At 39.6% G+C, this 16,856-nt stretch overlaps 1 long non-coding RNA gene across 1 annotated transcript in view; it reads left to right on the top strand.

Annotated features, from left to right (window-relative positions):
• The window catches only part of LOC138159809 (uncharacterized), a 74,882-nt gene that overhangs the window by 35,964 nt on the left and 22,062 nt on the right, over positions 1-16,856 (top strand). The window contains exon 2 of the long non-coding RNA XR_011167991.1: positions 4,952-5,120. This is a non-coding gene — a long non-coding RNA (uncharacterized lncRNA). The remainder of the gene's footprint in view (positions 1-4,951; positions 5,121-16,856) is intronic.

The raw sequence follows: 16,856 nt of genomic DNA, 5'->3' as shown, positions 1-16,856 counted from the left end.
GGTACCCCTTCTCTCTGAGGAGAGCAGAGTGACTCCACTTCCAACTTCCTCCTTTCCCACCTGGCAGGAATTAAAGTTTCCCTTGGAGAAGGCAAATGGGAGAGACTAGGCTAGAGATGTCTATTCTGCTTCCCTTTAAGCCTCCCAATGTCAGCCATCCCTATATATATATAGCCCATATAGGTCCCACTCTTGTTATACCTATCTACCTACCTATCTAAATATGTATATGTAACATATACATATGTGTATATCTCCTTGAAAGCAGGGACTGTTTCTGTTTTTCTTTGTATCCCTAGGACTTAATACTCTGCCTGGCTCATCACTGGCACTTAAAAATGCATATTGACCTTGATTTGACTTAGTATCACTCATTCATTCCCTCATGTTCAAAATCTTGGTGTGATCTTTGACTTTTCCCTTTCCTACAACACTAATATTTAATCATTTTTCAAGTCCCGTTAAGTCAACCTTCACGATATTTCTCTCATACATTCCTTCTCTGCCCCCACTGCCACTACTTAGCCAATAAGGTTTTTATTATTATTTGAACCCATATAGAAGAGCCAATGGGGTACCTTCTCCCCATTTTTCTATTCCCCTCTTTTCTGGCCTTGGGATTCCCAAACTCATTTGGAGCCAGACTAACCAAAGACCCATCCAAAACGACCTGCTACCACTTGGGCCACCCTCTCCCTTTGCCTTCCCTTTGCCTCACTGAAGTTGCCTCAGTGCTCCCATGGCTTAGGTAATATAGGACTCCAATGATACTCCTTCCACTGAGATAGAACACCACTAGGACTTTTGCCTTGTGTCTGGTAAGGTTATCCAGTTACTCCTATCTACCCTGCTTCTATGTCCACCAGTCCCACTGTCTGCCTCTATATCATCAGACCTACTAATGAAACCCAAGGGACCCCTGGGTTTTGTCATCTGCCTAGCTGAGGCACCCTTAAGACTTTGGGCCTCTCCATCATCCCGAAGCTCATTTTATTTAATGTACTTTATCCTCAAATTATTTTGTGAGCTCCTTCAGAGCAGGAACTGTCTCCTTTTTACTATTTGAATTCCTAGTTCTTAGCCCACAGTAAATGCTTTTTAAAATTAACTTCATTCAACTGCCTATACTATTAGAATAGCTTCTTAACAGATCTTCTTGCTTCACAGAATCTCAGGGAATGAAAAGACCTTAAGAAATTACATAATTATACTAACAGCTTATATTTATATAGACCTTTAATATAAAAAAACCACATCACACTCTTTATCTTATTTGATCTTTGCAATACCCTTTAAGGTAGGTAATCTGTATATTCTTATTCTCCCATTTGAGAGGTGAGGAGTAATCCGAAGCAGAAAGGTCAGATAACTCACGCAAGGACAATGGTCAAATTCAAACCCATGTCTCGTGTGATTCTAAGTCCAGTACTCTTTCTACACCAGGACACTGTCTCTTTCAATCCACTTTTTACACTAGAGTCTTCTCTACAACACAACCAACAAGCATTTGCCTGGTGACTTCTAATGAGGAGGAGTCCACTGCTTTCTGAGGCAATCCATTGCCCTTTGGGAGAGCTCTGATTGTTAGGATGTTTTCCCTGATCTCAAGCCTAAACATTTCTTTGCAGGATCTAGCCATTTGTTATTCTTAGCTCTGCCCTCTGGAACCAATAAGGACAAATCTAGTATTTCTTCCATACAACAGCCCTTCAAATACCTGAAAACGATCATATCTTCCCTAATTCTTTTTCTTTTCTCTAGGCTAAACCCTATCCCTAATTCCTTCAATTAATCTTTATATAGCCTGATTTTGAGGATCTTTGTCAGAGTATGAGTGTCCTCCTAAAATGTGGCCCTCAAAACGGAGCCCCGCACTCTAGATGTGATCTAATGAGGCCGGAGTACAGTGGGATGATCACTGCACTAACCCTGGGTGCTCTCTCTGTCTTAATTCAGCCAAAGATCAAATTAGCTTTTTTGTCTGCCAAATCTCATTATTGACTCGTATTTTGATTAGAGTCTGCTACAACCTCCAGCTCTTTTTCAGTCACAATGCTGTCTAGTCACATTTCTCCTCTCTTGTTCTTTGAAGTTGATTTTTTTATCCAATCTTACTAGTTTTGGCCGAATATTCTAGCCTGTTGAGATCTTTCTGGATTTTGACTCATCATCTAATACTTTAGGCTTTGTGTCATCTACAAATTTGATAAACATGCAATTTACGCCTTAATTCAAGTAACTGATTAAAATATCTAACAGCACAGAGCCAAACACAGGTGCCTAGGGTATTCCACTAGAGACTTCTTTCTAATATCTCATCAAATCATTAAAGACTACTCTTTGGGTCTGGCCAATAAATCAGTTCCAAATTAAGCCAACGCAAAGCCTGCAACTCTTTATCTTGCCCACAAGAATAATAGGAGATATAGTGTCAGAATCTTTCATGAAATCTAGTTAAAATCAATTTTTGAAATTTCTAAACCAACCGTTTCTTCTTGTGCATAGATCTTTGCATGGCACTCCTCTGCTTAAAATCCCTCCATGTCTCTTTAATGTGTTCCAAGTTGAGATTGGAACTTCTGAGTCAGTTATTTCAGGCCCAACACAAGCTGGCATCATTCTAGCTGACCAGTCTTATCTTGTCCTCCTCCCATACATTACTCAATCCACCAAACAAAATGACCTCCTTGCTGTCCTCTGAGCATACTCAGCAATTTCCTTCTTCTGGGCTTTTGCTCACGTTGCTCTTTAGAACAAAAAGTCTTTTTCTTCTTCTTCTTCTTGTTGAATTTCTACCAAAAATTTAAAACTCAAGTTAAATGTTGTCTTTCCTGATCCACAGAATGGGCAGTGATCTTTTTTTTCTCAGATCTTACTGTTAGATTCTTCTTAGGCACTCATTCCGCAGTGGTTTGTATCAGGTCCCCTCTCTTCTCCAAGAGACATTTCTATCTTAGACAACCTTTGTATCTCCCCCAATTCCTAGGACTGCCCTCTCTACGTAGGGACTGGAGACCAGGCCCGTGATTTAATTGATATAGGGAACTCCTGGAGAAATACACTTGCCCCATCAACACAGGTAGCACCTATTCTAATTCACAATCTTAAAGAGTCTTCTAGAGCAGTAGTGGCAAGCTCAAATAGAAACCAGGGCCACTAATCCATACATAAGCATCCCTGAAGGTGCATACTGACTTAGTTTTAAAGTGTAACATCATATGTTTTATTGTATTCTAACTTATTTTGCCGAATATTTCCCAATTGTATTTTAATCTGGTTTGGTCTGGTCCACACACTGCCAGCAGGCCTGTGTTTGACCCTTCTGACCAAGCACACTGACTTCTGAGGCAAGATTCAAGCCCAAGTTTTCCTGGAAACTCTCTCTCTAATACACCACACTGCCACTCACTCTTTGTATAGGAATTAATTAATAATTATTCAAATACAATGAACTTTTCAAAGTGATTTTGGTTCACTTTCTTAAAGACATTTTTTTTTCTTCCCCAAAAGGTAAGTTTTGTTACAGGAGCAATCCAATTGAGTGCGCCAAAAATCCAATTGTGCTCTGTTGGTTACTAGCTGCTACTGATGGGTTTTGCCTGGGCGGTGGGAATTCAGTTGTATGGTCCTTTTCTGTGTTCACCTCCTCCCTTGTTCCCTAAAACATGCACGGGAAACATATTGGTTTCCCTGAACCAAACTGAGTAACTCATGATTTTGACAAAATGAAGGATGGGAAATGATTCTCAAGCCCTTGTGAGAATGAAGGCATTTTGCTTCTTTCCCAATACAATGAGTTTTGGAATGGTAGACAGACTGAGAGTGTCATGGGATTGACAAAGGCACTCCTGGGAATGAAAGAAATAACACCAATTTTAATTTCATTGAAATGTGTAGATGCTATTATGAAGCAACAGCGCGTGGAACAAAAAAGCATCAGACACTGACTCAGGAAGCTTGGGTTTGAGTTCTTGCTTTACTTTCTAGCTATATGACTCTGGGCAAGTCCCTTAACCTTTCTGGGCCTCAGTTTCCTCATCTGTAAAATGAGAGGGTTGAACTAGATGATCTCTAGCAGGTCTAAATCTGTGATCCGATATTCAATGCCATCCATACAATCCAACCAAAGGGTAAAGAAAAGAATACCATGAAAATGGACTAGCCAGGCCCTGGTTCCTTATGAAGGCACAAATATCTGGTCTCATTTGATTTCTGAGCTCCCAGTGAGGAACTGCTTCTCTAACATAGATTGGCCTCTTCTCTGTAACTTAAAGTCTTCAAGGGTGAGTGTGTGTCAGAAACAAGACATAAATCCTAGTTCTTCTGATATAAGGCAGCTTGCTTTATACTGCAACTACATTGCTCCTTGTAGAGAGGAATATTATAAGTACTGACTATAACAGTAATCTAGGAGAAATTTACTGCTGTTTTCCCCTAAGGTCTAGGGTTTCGTGGCTACCAATTCCTTAACCATATGGTTTCCACATTAAGATTTCAGGTAGAGGTGGCTAAGTTGCACAATGAATAGTGCACTGGCCTTGGAGTCAGGAGTACCTGAGTTCAAAAATGCCCTCAGACACTTAACACTTATTAGCCATGAGACCTTGGGCAAGTCACTTAATCCCAATTGCCCTGCCTTCCCCCCTCCAAAAAAAAAAGCAAAAAAAAATTTCAGGTAATTTCTAAAAACAATCTTTAGAAGAGCCTATCTCGGTTACTATGCATTTGGGAGACAGTATTATAATGACTATAATTCTCTTATCTCTGGCGACTTGAACATAGCTTGGTACCTTGTGTAGAACAGGCACATGATAAATAATTTTTAGAAGAAATGTTAAAAGCTGCTCATTCTTTAATTCATATGTCCTTTCTCAAAAAAATACACCACATTTCAGCTTAGACCATTTGAGGCATGTTCATGTCTAATAAGGTTTGTATCCTATTTTGACAGAAAAGGAACTTCATGGCAATTCAGAGTTGAAATGTCATCAAATATCAACTAGTTGGATCTCTACAAGTACAGGAATCCTCTGCAATATTCTCCACCAGTGGTTAACCAGCTTTCCCTGGAAGATCTTCAGTGAAGGGATCTTCATTCCACCTGGAAAGAATCCTAATGGGTAAGATTTTCCTTACACTGAGAAACCTTCCTCTCCCCAACTTCTATCTATTGCTCCTAATTTTGGTCTTTGGGGTTAAGCTGAGGAAATTTAGTTCAGTTCCTCTGTGACAGTCCTTAAAATATTTGATGACAGGTATTGTACTACCCCCTTACATTTTTTTCCTCTCTATATTCCAGTTATCCATATGTGGCATGATGTCCTCTGCTATTCTGGATACATTTTCCTTTACTTTCTCTGGTTTATGAACATCTTCCTTAAAATGTTCCATGCAGAACTAAATAAAATCTCCTAGCTGTGGTCCGGTCAGGATAAAGTAAAATGGAATGCTAGACTCCTTTGTTCTGGACCCTGTGATTCTCAGTGATTATTATAGCTCTTGGGGATACCATAATATGTTATTTTTGGTTTGGTTGTTTTTTTTTTGGAGAGGAAAAGGCAAGGCAATTGGGGTTAAGTGACTTGCCCAAGGTCACACAGCTAGTAAGTGTGTCAAGTGCCTGAGGTCACATTTGAACTAGGTCCTCCTGATTCCAGGGCTGGTGCTCTATTTACTGTGCTGTCTAGCTGCCCCCTTAATATACTATTGATTCATATTTAACTTGTAGTCACCAGATATTTCCCTATAAACTGCTATCTTTCCATAGTTACATAATATTATACTTATAAAGTTTATGGTATAAGAATAAGTACATTGTACTGCATCTTCTTAGATCTGCCCCAATATCCCATTTAGTCAATGTCTTTGTGAACTTATCTTAAAGGACCTTTCTCATCTGTAAGTGCAGGTGGAATGTTACTTTGGACACAGTACTTCTGTAGCTCTGAATGTGACTTTAGCCAAAATTAAAGGGAAACCATGTATTTGGAAATGATGTATCTTTGCTTTAGACTATCTTTGGCAACTGGAAGCTAATTTCACAAGTTTATTGGTATCTTAGGAATTAAGTTCTAGCTCTAAATATATGCATTGCCTATATAATGCTATATACATGCAAAGAGATTTCTTCTTTTTCCAACTTCCTTATCCCCATTTCCTCCCAAAGCTATATTCTTCTCCCCCAACTCTATTACACATATGTACAACTAGGGGAATAAGGAAGATGCCACTTGCTCTGGTGCAGGGCTTCAGTTTAGGGTTCTGAGTCAGTTAAAGTCACTTGAAAACACCCTCCACAGAGGGCAACTCCCTGTCCTTCTCCTCTTTCTCCCTGTCCTCTCTTCTGTCTCCTTTCTCCTTCTTCTTTCTCTTTCCCCCTGAGGGAATTTGGCATTAAGGAAAGGAAAAAAGTTATGGAAATGAAAAGAATTCTATTTCCTTCCCATACTTTTAAGTGATACCTGTCACCCCTCCCCCCACCCTTCTCTCTCTCTCCCTCTCTTTCTCTCTCCCTCCCTCTCTCTCTCCCACTCTCACCCACACACACACACACACACACACACATACACACACAATTATTTAAGCTCACAATCTGGACGATGATCAGGATAGTAAAGGTTCTCAATATCATGATATAGAATCATGATGATTTTAGTAGTATCTACTATTATCTTGTTCTGTTTAGGAGAAAGGAGATGTTTATGGCTACTAATCTCTTGACCTCTGTGTCCTTGAGGATTATGAAGTTTTCTATGTCAGAATAAAAATCTGTATTAAAATGAGAAAATCTCAACAGTGACAAGTCAACAAAATGTTCTAGGAATATGAATACCTGAAACATGCTATTCCAGCCTATTCAATTAAATTAAGTTCAGCAAGTATCTATTAAGCACCTACTACATACCAGTCACTGTACTAAGATGATGAGAGAGAAGATTGCTACATTATGTAGTTTACTCATCTTCTCCCACCACCTGTTAACTATTCAGGAGGTGACAAACTATTGCTTGGCTATAGGTAAACACTCAACAATTATGTAAGGAAACACAATCCCTGCATAGTCTCTGAACAGTCAGGGCAGATCCATTGCTTAGTCCTATACTGTAAGGAAAGAACCCCGGTGAAACATTAACTGTGTAAAGTTTTGTGGTCAAAAGATTTTGAATGAAATGAGCTCTCAAGTCTCCACCCAGCCTATTTACTGGTTCTTTTTGCTGGCTGCATTATTTGAGGCTCGGTCTCAGTCTCCTTTGTTGGATCACTGGTCATATATCTTGCTCTGTGTAGTTATACACCATGTCTCTGTCCTAGGCTCACTTCTCTTTTCTCTGCACTATCTTTTGGTTATCTCATTAACTTTCACAGATTTAATAACCATAAATAACCACCTCCGTTCAGATGACTCCCAGGTCGATTTATCTAGCCCCGTCCTCTCTCTTAAACTCCATTACTACACAACGATCTGCCTACTGGACATTTCCTACAAGTAGTTACCTTAAACCCAACAATTCCAAAATCGAATTCATGACTTTTGCCCCTAAATCCTCCTCTCTTGCTGATTTCCTGCTGTCTGTTCAGGGCACACCACTTTCTAGTCACCCAGCTTCTTTTAGCTATCTCTCACCTTTTGTATCCAATCAGCTCTCATCTTATTAATTCTAGTAATATAATTAATTCCAAAATTAATCTAATTAATTTCCAAACAATTCACATATACGTTTTTTTCTTCCAATTTATTCAACTACCACGTCTCTCCTGGAGTATTTGTAATAGCCTCCTAATTGCCTCTATTTTTTTCTTCTTCCCATTCCAGCCTCCATACAGCTGCTAAATTAATATTCCCAAAGTGGAAGTCCAACTACATAATTCCCCTGCTCAAGAAACTTCAGTGAGTCTCTCTTGCCTCTTGAATAAAACCTCAACTCCTCTGACATTTAGACTTTACAATATGGCTCCACCCTCCCTTTTGAAGCTTATTGCACACTAGACTCCTTCATAAATCTTATATTTTAGCTAAATTGGCCTATTTGCTGTTCCTGGCATGTGCCATCCTCCCCACACATCTCAATAACTTTGTCCAACTTGTTTCCTCTGCCTGCATTCTCTTCCTCTTCACCTCTACCTCCCAGAATCCTTAGATTCCACCAAGGTTTGCCTCAGATGCCACTTCCCACTTGAAGTCCACCTTGATTTCTATTTGTTAGTGTCTTCAATCAGGAAATTACTTTGTATTAACTTTGCATTTTGTATGTACTTGTTGGTGTAATGCTGTTTCTCCTAAAGTGACTGTAAGTTCTTTGAAGGCGAAGATTGTTTCACTTTCCTCTTTGTATCTCTGGGATCTGGCTGAGTATTCTGGCGCACAGCAGGAATTTTCTACAGCTTACTGAATGGATGAAGTAATTCCATTTGCTGCACTCGTCTTTACACAGCCTATGCTGTGCTTTTCCTGTGAGAGACACTAATGGCTTCCATCTTTCCTCTAGATGTCTCTGGGAAGTGAATAGTCCCAGGGCAAGGGGACACTCCTTTTTAAAAGGGATTGTAAAGCTTAGAGAGATTATGTACCTTGAACCAAGGACACATAGTCATACAGGAACAGTCATGAACCAAAGAAGGAATTTTAGATCCTTTTTAATGAAAGAAAACTCTTTTGACTCTCTTTATGCAAATAATATTAATGATTTGGAGTCTGAAATAGTTTAAGGCTTTTTTTACCTTTAATCATGCAAAGGGAAGGGTTCCTAGGTGAGGCTAGGGGACCTGTGTAAGGACCACAAATGTTATATTCTGAAACCAGACTGAGGAGTTGAACAGCAACAAAAAAGGCAGTTCATTTCATGGCACTTTAGCTGTCATTATAACGATGTCATCCCACTCTAACTAGGGATCTGGCCAATTTCCATCTAATTTGTAGCAGAGGAGGCCTGTAATATCATCTATTTGACCTACAAAAGGAAAAACACCTTAGTTCGGGTAAAAAGAGACCGAGTTCATAGAAAAGGAGAACAAGGCCTCTATTGTCATACACATTTTTTTTTCCTCCTGAAATTCTCATTTTGGAAGCAGATACTTTGAAAACTGAGGTCTCAAATAAGAAAGATATCACCTAAAATATATCAAAATCTCAGTCCTTTGCTCTTAAGCCAATTAGGGCCTGATGAACAAATAGGGCTAAGGCTAGAAATGGGTCTGGGGCCAGAATAGAAGAAAGGCTAGAATTCAAGTCATTAAATCTGAGGCTAACTCAAGCACATCCCTTACAGACACAAGGCAAAGTCTCAGCCTTTGTCAGTTCTGCAACCTAGGAATGACCAAACAAAACCAGAAAACACATGATGAAACATTTTTTTCCTCTTGGTAGAGAAATGAGGGACTATGGTGTGGACGGTTATTGGATGGAATAGCTTTGTTGATTGGTTTTGAGGAACAGTTTAATTTTCTTACAACAAAGAGGTCAGTCAGGGCAGGGTCCAAAATCAGTAAATAATTAGGTTGTAAAAAACAAAAGACATTAATATTTTTTTTCAAAAGAGAGAAAATATGTAGCCTTGATTATATCTAAACAATCATGTTATCAGACTAACCCTTTAGTACGTTGACCACTGGCTCTGATGTGGGTACAAAATGTATACGACAAGCCAGGATTCCCCTAGGAAAATTGCCATTGGCTTCCCAGCAGATCAGCACCCAAGAAAAACACAGAAACTGCATGGAAAGGAAGACGCCACATCACTACAGCTCCTGCCTATTTGTCAGAAGCTAGTTGGAACAATTTCTCACAGTGTGTTGTCAGTGCTGTTATATGCTATGCAAACTAATTTGTGTAATATTGTTAGTACTAGCTAGCAGCATATTGCAATGGGTTTTCATCAGCCTTACATTCATAGACAATATTAACCTCTCTATACAGTAGCTCTATGTGCAGGTGGAAACATCAGCGCAAATGTTAAAGAACCAATTTTACTTTACATTTCTCTTTACTCCTGCATTTGCACTTTAAAGTTTCTACTCAGCTCTGGTATTTTCATCAGGAACGGCTGGAAATTCTCTGTTTCATTAATGGTCCATTTCCCTTCATAAGAGTATACCCACTTTTTCTGGATAATCTATTCTTGGTTACAAGTTTAAGTTTATATATATATTTTTGCCCTTTGAAATATTGTATTCTACATTTTTTCTTCTTTATGGAAATATCATGTGATCCTAACTGTGGCCTCTCACTACCTGAACCCTATTTCTCATAATATATTTTTCCCCCTCTCACCTGGATAATCAGAATTTTTGCTACACTTTATTTTGTTTTTGGATTTAGGAGGTAACCAATGGATTCTTTCTATGTTCATTTTGCCTTCTTGTTCTAACTGACCTCAGAAGTTTTAAATTAGGATTTTTCTAGATCCAGTACTCAATACTTCATCATCATCATCTTCTTCTTCTTCATCATCTTCTTCTGCTGCTGCTGCTTCCTCTTCCTCTTTCTTTTTTCTCTTCCTCCACCTTCTTCTTCTTGGCAACAGGAGCATGGGGGGTGGAAAGTGGTATTGTGGCTTTCAGGAAGCCCAGTGATTCTTAACTTATTTTTCTTTCCCTTTTGACCTATGTATCAGGTCAGTTGTTTCTAGAAATGAGACACCTTGCATTTTCTCCTATTTGTTTCAAGTCTTTTGATTTTGTTCTTAATATACTTTTTGATTCATGGAGTCCTATTTCAATTTTCAGAGAATCTATTACTTGAGTGAGGTTTTTTATATCTTTTTCTAAGCTGCTTATTCTTTAAAAAAAATTTCCTCCAGATCTTTATAATTTCATTTTACTTCTCTCATCAAGGATTCTGATGTACGTGTGTGTTATGGATGTGCATGTGTTTATGTATGTCCATATGTATATACACTCTTGCTTTCTTTATTATAGGAGTTCTAGTTGACTTTGTGGACAAAATGTGTTTTGTCTGACTTGTAGATGCTATGGAGCTATTTTCTTTTTTCTGGTTTAGTGTCTAGAGTTTACCTGACTCTCTAATCACTTTTTATTTTCAGTGTCTTGTTTTGTCGTTGTTGTTGACTTGTTCCTTCTGCCTTTCTTCCTGAATTGGGACGTTTGTATTAGTGTACTTGTAGAGGGAATATTGGGGCCCTATTTGGTACTGATATTAATGATTGGGGGTCCTGCTGTTGCTTTATCCACATATCAAAGATTGTGTCCTTCCAGGTTCTTAGTGGCATCTCAAGTCAAGTACATGCAGACTTTCAGGGTATGCTAACTGGTCTGATCTATGGTGTAGTACGATTGCTTCAAGGAAGAAACCATTTGCCAGTGTTAAAACATGATCCTAACTTGAAGGTTCTACAGGTTGTGTTGGTCAAGGTATTGTAAGAAATAAAAAAAAAATAATTGAAATAAGCTTCAAATAATCACCGAAAAAATCTTTGGTGCTCTTTGACTGATGCTTTCAATGAACTTGGTTCCCACTGCTCCATATTCAGGTGTTTGTCTAGCCATGGCTAGCTGTCAGCCAGAATCATGCAATCTCAGAATTAAGTTATATCAGAATACCCAGTCAAAACTTTCCCTAAAGATAAATTTCCTTTACAAATCCTGTACCTCCCAACATGGAATAGTAGAATGAGCATGAGACAAAAGACCTGGATTCAAATCCTGAATCTACCACTTACTACCTGTGTCACCTTTGCCAAGTCACTTGAACTCTTTTCCTCATGTGCAAAATGAAGGACATTGGACTAGATAATGCCTAAGGTCTTTTATACATAGAAATCTTCGATGCTAGAAGCTGTCATCTAGACTTCTCTTAGAGGTTTATAGTGATGGGGACCTCACTACCTCCTAAGCAGGCCATTCCAATTTTTGGCAGATTTAATTCTAGGAATGGTTTATCTTTTATTAAACCGAAATCTACCTCCTTTGTAGCTAATGAAGAATATCTTTTTGGATAAGCAGAAAGTTATCTATTTCTCATAAAGTCGACCTTGGCTACCTATAATTCATTTGGTAAGGCATTCATTAAATTCCAGTAAATTTTCTTGATTTCCAGTTAATAAATAATTCAAATAATAAGAGAGCTCACATGTGATCCAATGAATTAGAACATAATTTATTAAGAATTTTCATTGGATATGCTGTTGGAAAGGGACGGAGAAAGGGAGGGAGTGATATCATTGGTCTTCTTTGAAAATGAAGAATCATCAACAGCAATTTCCAATGACCTAGGGAACATCTTTTGTTTTCTCCACACTCCCCAATTCCTATGCATAGAAGATTTTGCACAGATAGAATGTTTTAGATCTCTCTCTCTCTCTCCTTTCTCTCTCCCTCTTCTGTCTCTGTTTCTCTCCTCTGTCTGTCTCTGTCTCTCTGTCTTTCTCTCTTTTTTCCTTTCTCTTACTCCTCCTCCCTCCCTCCCTCCCTCTATCTTGATGAGAAGCCAGAATTTGGGTTTTGGTAACAGCTCAAAACTATTTCTTTCTGAACATTTTGGATTCTCTCAAAGTCTGCTTTATGGAAAACAGATCCTCATGCTTCTAATTCATTCACACAAATTAGTGTGTGATTTTATGACAGCACCTCTTTGGTTTCATTTCAGCCTATTTATAGCCCACTTTTCAGTTGATAAGTTTCACATTGCCAAGAGATAAACTACCTACTTCACATGGTTGTTGTGAAGAGAAAAGTCTTGGCATAGCTGTATGAGCACCAGACTTCTAGTTAAAGGGGCTCATTTTATGAATCATGTTTTCAAGGGGAACTCACTGCTCTCTGTGTCTCAGAAAATGAGGAAGTTACATTTGATAATCTCCAAGATGGGAGTTTGTCTCTCTACTGGAGAGATCTCTTATTTCACTGATCTATGATCTATGGTCTGTGAGTGTCAAGACCGGTGGCCCAGGCAAGCCTATAAGAACAGGATGTGCTCAAAGAGGTGCTGGTCTGGTCAGGAATTCAGCTATCTTGTGTCATGTAATCATTACTGCCCAACTTTCTGATGCTGTATTGCAGACATACAGCAGCTGGTGGTACAACCTACTGCGTGAGACTGCCCCATGGACACATACACAAATGGGGAATAAATACAGATAAACAGAAAAAGCCATCCACAATCTACCCTGTCCTTCCACAGGGAGGACTCGCTGGACATAGGGGCTTGCTCTCTCAATCACACAGTCAGCCATGCACTGGGCTGCTTTAGGAATACTGGCTTCTTTGGCTGTCCTAGGCTGACTGGGCAGCTTCTGAGGGAGGGAGTAGTGCTGATGCCATTGCCTTCCTGCTACACAGATCTATTGCTCTGCCTTCCTAAAACTGGTAACCTGAGATTCAATGTGTTGTTTGGATCAATAGCTGGCAAGCCCCCCAACACTAACCTAACATAATATTTCTCTGAGCTACTGCCCACTGGTAACAACACAGCCTCCCAGAGCTCAGGGCCCAGAGCCATTGCCCTGATTCACTCTCCTCTAGGGAAGATTCCAGCTGGAATGACGGAGATGCAGGAGAAGCAAAGAGTGTTTAGAGAAGAAATGCTTTATCAGAGCCAAATTTCATAATATTCTAATTTAAAATGAGATAAAATATAATTTCCTATTTTCCAGTTCATGTCCTTTTTTTTTTTTTTTACCTTTTTTTTGTTTATTTCTAAAAACACAAGCAGAAACAATTAAAAAAAACCAACAACAATCAGGTACTGCAGGAGAAATAACATTGGGCTAGAAGTTATGGAATGTACATTCTAGTGCTAGCCTTGGCACTGACTAGCTGGGTGACCCTGGGAAAAATCACAACCTCTCTGAAGCCCACGGTCCTTTTAGTACAAATGAAGAGGTTGGACAAGATGAACTCTAGCTCTAACCTCCCTACGGCAACACAGGGAGTCCAGCTTTCCCTTTGGTCTCAAACTAGGCTCTACTCTAGGCAGAAGGAAAGAATGTCTTAGCTGAATGTGGTTCAGAGCTGGCAGGTCCATTAGAGAGCATTCAGTTCACACCTCTACCATTTTATAGATGAAACTGAGGTCCAGCAGGGTGCAGAAAATGACCTGAGGACTTAGAGATAGCAAGTTAGAAGGCTTAGATTTGAGTCCAGGCCCACTGACTCTGCATCTAGTGACCTTTTTCTTGCATCACACTGACTCTTGTAGCACACCAAGAACTCATACAGGGCCATACTATGCAGGTCTGTGATTTTCCCCCATATTTATCTGAATCCCATCTTAGTGGTGGCTAGGTTAGCTAGATCAGCTGAGCTCTAGGTTTCCCTACCACTCAATGGCCCACAAGGGTTCCTTCAGATTTCTAGCTCCATTTTCTTCTTTGCAGAGTGTCTGGCATATAGTAGGGACTTAATAAATGCTTGTTGATCTCTGAGCTGTTCAGAAAAGTTCAAAACTGGAAAGTTTCTCATGACTATCTTTGTCTAATCTCCTAGAAGAGGAAACTGAGACCTAGAGAGGTAAGATGACTTATCCAAGGTAATAGTTATTTGTTACTTGTTAGTGTAGTTAAACCTGGAACCCAGGGGTCCAGATTCACAGTTCGGGTTGTGTGTTTTTTTTTTTTTTGCACTATACCAAGCTCTCCCTTCTCTAATTAAGCTCTTGAACCACTAGTCAAAGATTCTATGGCTCCTCAGAACCATGAGGCCCCAGAAAATTTTAATTCTGGCATGGGGGAGGGGAGGAAAGAATGCCCACAGAGTTGTTCCCTCATGTGCCCTTAGGTCTGATTCCCAAGGCTCCCCAGGTTTGCCAGTATGACCTAGGTGGGAAACCAGGAAAGGCATGCTAGGGTAAAGGATTTGCTCCTCATACATGGACCTCCATCTTTGCTAGCAGGACTCTGGCCAGGATGGGGGGCAGGGGAGGATGGAGTAGAGAAAGAAGGGAATTACTGTGGTTCTCCTTGTCCCCCCTCCTTCATCCCATCTTTTTGCCACTGCTAATTCTGAACTGTCTTGAGTAGGGTGAAAATCAACCCTAACTCCTTGTATATCTGTACCCGCCTGAATCAAATCCAGCTTCCCTCTACATTTATACTTGAGACAATAAAGGGATCCATCATCTTTTGGCCTAGAGTCATAGCAGGGTCAGCACCAGAATTTTTTTTTATTGTATTTATTTGCATCTGTCTGCTAATCTGCAAGTTCTGTGAGGGCAGAGAGATCCCATGTGTTCTTGGCTCTGAGATCATCTTTCTACTGACTATTCCCCATTGGCTTTCCTAGCTAAAAATATCACCATTTCAAAAAAAAATTAAAGGTTTTTGCAAGATCTCTATTACCTGTCCCTACCCTACATAGCCAGTAGGTACCAGAGACAGCACCATTTTGAAGTTCCCCTAATTATGGTTGTTCTTTCTCTTAAAAAAGCTACCAGGACAGAATTTAGAACTCTAAGAACACATAAGCTAGGCCCCTGATCCATTGTGCTTAACTTGATACTTCAAACGATTATTAGGCCTACGTACTTTAGGCAGTACTACCTATTGGCAGACCAGGTGGCGCAGTGGATAGAGCACTGGCCTTGGAGTCAGGAGGACCGGAGTTCAAATTTGACCTCAGAGACTTATTATCTGTGAAACCCTGGGCAAGTCATTTATCCCTGTTTGCCTCAGTTTCCTCATCTGTAAAATGAACTGGAGAAGGAAATGACAAACCACTCCTGTATCTTTGCCAAGAAAACCCCAGATGGGGTCAGGTAGACACAATTGGAACAACTCAACAATAACAACCTGTTGGTGAGATGTAATATGACATCTTAGCTCTACTCAACATTTCACAGTAATGGACAGTGGGGATGAATGGTGGCAAAGTTTTGAGAATGGCCAGTTTGCTGTAGGGAATCCCAAGGCAGGGGAAGGAGTGGCATGGTCTGGGTACAGGTGAGAGATGGCAGAGGATGATGGTAGCAACAGTAATTTGGGAAGCCTGCTCAGATACTTAGTGATTAATAAATGCTTGTTATGTTAGCTCAAATCTAACAATTTTTCCCATTTTAAAATGCTGAATAAATGTCTCATCATCGTCATTGCTGATATTATAGAAGAAAGTCACAATAAATGAGACTAACTCATAATGGAGGGAAATCACGATCCTTGCTTGAAAACCATTATCAAACCTTGTTTTGAAGGAAACTAACAGAAATTCACTTTGTAAATCATGTAGCTTGCCAGGAAACGCTAATGTGCCAGAGGCAAATGGGAGAGGCCTGAGTTCAGATCCAACCTCAGACACTTACTGTGTGACTCAGGACAAATCACTTAATCTCTGCCTCAGTTTCCTCAACTGTAAAATGAGAATAATTATAGTACCTACCTCCCAGGTAGGTTGTAAGGACGAAGTGGGATAATATTTGGAAGACTCTTTGCAAATCTTGTAGTACTATATAAATGCTAGCTATTATTCTTGTTAATATTATTATTGTATCATTTTAATTATAATATCCCTTCATCTATGATTGATTATGGTGGAAAACACAGATAGATGAAGTTGGTCCCTGCCATTGTATAAGATAACTTTATAATCAATGCCACAGGAATACATCAGTCAGTACTGGAAGAAATATATGTAATTTAAAAAAATCAAATCTAATCCCATACTGTGTAAGTCTTTGACCCTGAATATTCAAAATAAACCTTAGTCATCACATATTTAAAGTGGTGTCACCAAGTTTTGCAGGGTAAATCATTGCTGTTTCTGCCAGAATGTGCCTGATGATGATGACAGAAACGCAGAAAGATGCTGCCTTCATTTCATCATGATCATTATTTAATATTTACTGAAGGGGCTGCTCAGAATTCACCCAATCCATCGCTATTGTTCTGGGCCCTGGGCTGATCCTGGGACCA

The sequence above is a fragment of the Petaurus breviceps genome, unplaced genomic scaffold (genome assembly GCF_028583685.1).
Source record: "Petaurus breviceps papuanus isolate PSGF00001 unplaced genomic scaffold, PetGlider_PUasm1.0 178, whole genome shotgun sequence".
Classification (NCBI taxonomy): Eukaryota; Metazoa; Chordata; class Mammalia; order Diprotodontia; family Petauridae; genus Petaurus; species Petaurus breviceps.
The sequence above is the reverse complement of the archived record's forward strand: the minus strand, read 5'-3'. Positions and strand labels throughout refer to the sequence as shown.